This window comes from Mandrillus leucophaeus, unplaced genomic scaffold, assembly GCF_000951045.1.
Source record: "Mandrillus leucophaeus isolate KB7577 unplaced genomic scaffold, Mleu.le_1.0 Scaffold515, whole genome shotgun sequence".
Lineage (NCBI taxonomy): Eukaryota > Metazoa > Chordata > Mammalia > Primates > Cercopithecidae > Mandrillus > Mandrillus leucophaeus.
The window spans coordinates 688,851-691,704 of NW_012105531.1; positions in this window are offsets into that span (position 1 = coordinate 688,851).

Genomic DNA, 2,854 nt, shown 5'->3' on the forward strand with positions numbered 1-2,854 from the left:
CTTCTGACAACCAGATAGCATCGTTTCTCTTCATAAAACATTCCAGAGTTAGAATTAGAAAGCTTCTAATAGAACATATTGGAATACCAGTGTTTAAAACAATACAAGTTTATTGGACTTGTAAAGATACGAGTTTATTTAATACAAGTTTATTTGACTGCAATTTAAGATAATTTCTTTTTTTCTGTTGTTTCATTATTTCTCGTATATAAGCATATTTTGTTATATTTTAGATAAATATACCTAGAGGTATGTTTTTTCTTTTTGGTTATGAGACTAAAATTACTTATGACTGCATATTCACTTTTGATGCATAAATTAGAGTGAGAAATTTGACCTTTATAAACACACCTCTTTATGTGATATGTAACAGGGTAGTTTGCAATACAAGGGTGAAAATGAGGAAAATTCTTGAGGTAAAAGCACATTCTGTGACTTGCTCCTACTGATTCGATTTTTACTACAATTTTGTGCCACAGCTGTAATTCCCTGTTTAGTGTTCTACATGAAACTAAACCCATGGAGAAAACTACCTCTTATTTATATGAGGTAATATAGAACGAGGGGCGAAATATGCAGCAAACCTCTTTGGGGGTACCCACTGCTTGCTTCAGGGATGTTTTTGAAAATGAAAATTAAGTCTACATGACCCCAAATGCCTGCCAACCAGGACTTTACTAAATGCACACTGTGCATGCCTCCACGGCCAAATTGGGGCAGCTTTGGCCACTCAGTCTGGGCTCAAAGCCACTCTGGTTGGCAGTCTTGCCAACGAGAACATACTAGGGAGGTGGGGCTCTTAGGCAGCCTTGCCATCTTTCCACAGCTCTGCAAGTGAAAATTCTAACAGGATTTCCTGATTAAACGTAGACCCAGTCACCAAGGACACCCTACAGAAAGCTTGCCCTCAGTAGTTGTAGAAGCCCCATTAATGTGGTGGCTACTCTAACTCAAGCCCCCAGTGAGGCTGAAGTGAAAATGGAAATTATCAGTTTTCCCTAATTCCTATGATATTCCTGTTCCTCCTACACTATGAAGATATGACCTTGGCTAACCCTCCAAAATGGTATTGAACCCTAATTCTCTAACAATCTCATTGTGTTTTATCTCCTTCTAAAGCTGGATTTTTTGGCAATGAAGGAGGTTAGGAGTAGGCAACATGTGTGTAACTAATCTCATCAGCAGCAGGAGCCAGCTTAGGTCTCAGGAGACGGATACTTAAAGCAATGGTTCCAAGTGTTGTAAAACTGCCATGAAGTAGAGATTTGGCAATATCTGGGTCAACTGGATAATTGCAAACTGGCAAACCAGGTCATCCAGGTCAATCGTATTTCAACCAGGACCTGAATTATTTAATCTGCCTGCCCCAAATGATCAGATTAACTAGGAAACTGCAAAGCTGTTTAGATCTTTTCGTCTATAAATGTAAACTGTAAGAAAAGGAAATCTCAGAGATTGCAGACTGTAGGGAATTTAGGAATCCACCAGATCCTTCCCATAGAGTGCTCTCTAGTAATATAAAGAGATGCATATGCATGCACTTCTCTTGTGGCTGCAATAGACTACAGAGTAATCTTCGGCCTCTAGAACACTTTTTACCTCTGCAGCCTCTGTATTAAGAGTAAATCCATAATGGAACCCAGCCAACTGGAGAGCTGATTATTTTTGAAAAACAATTTGGTTCTTGGACATTGTTTTCTCTTGTGGAACAAGAATTTAAATTCATGCCATTGCTTTGCTCTTCCCCGACCCAAAGGAAAATTAGAATAGAGTGTGGATTCTGAAATAGGTTGTACTTCTGTACTCATTGGTGCTTAATAATAGATATCTCTAACCCCTGGACAATTAACTACTGCTCATATATAATTCCCTTGACTCACAGCGGGGAACTAAAAAGGGTAAAGATAAACGTAAAATCTAATTGGAATTCTTACACTTTTCCCTATAGCCAAAATGGAGACTTGAAAATTTATGCTACACAATTACAGTGTCCCTTCACATTCAAGGAAAGGAAGAGTGAAGCAGTAATCTAAAATATCATTCAAGGTCAGAGCGCACCACTGTTTCTGACTGCCTGAATCTGTCTCCAGCTTGGTGCTTACTCTTCCTCCTTGTGTTCTGGTTCTTCTCCCTCAGGATTGACATTATAATTGGACAGATCCAGACCAATCTCAGAGCCCTAAATTCTGAGCAGATTAGTGTCTCCAGGGTTGATAACCTAAGTTTGAGGTCTACAGCTTTGTTCATTTCTAACACTATTGGCAAGACAGACAGCTAGCAGTCAATAGGAAAAACAAAAACAAAAGTAAAAACCTTCTGTTTGGTCACCTATGGTGCAATAACACATACATTATAAAACAGAAATATGTATTTATGGCATGCTGTAAAAAAAGCTCTGATCTGAGGAGTGGAAAAAAATAGTGAACAAAAATGTAAACCACAGGCTTTCATATATTTCATCCCCATGGCTTTTAATGTTTGCTTTTTCTTTTTTCCCCAAACTGGATAATTCAGACATTTCCTACCATAGACCTTCATTATAGTCCATAAATGCTTAATGAGTATGCCAGTAGAAAATTTGCTCCAGAGCTTGAATTTGAGCAAGGCCTTCACTTAAAGAAAAAAGCATCATTGACATCTGCTGAAGTGTTAATTTCTCTGAAATCACAGAGGGTATTAACACAGTCTTTCTCTTGCTGAGTAATAAGTTTTAAAATTTCTGAAAGAATGCCAAAGGGCTTTCATGCAAAGGTTCTGTCATTGCGTCCCTGACTTTCCTGAAATGTGTTTTATTAACCTTTTATTCTAAACCTATGGCTTTGAAAAATTGATACATATTTAAAGACTAGTATAG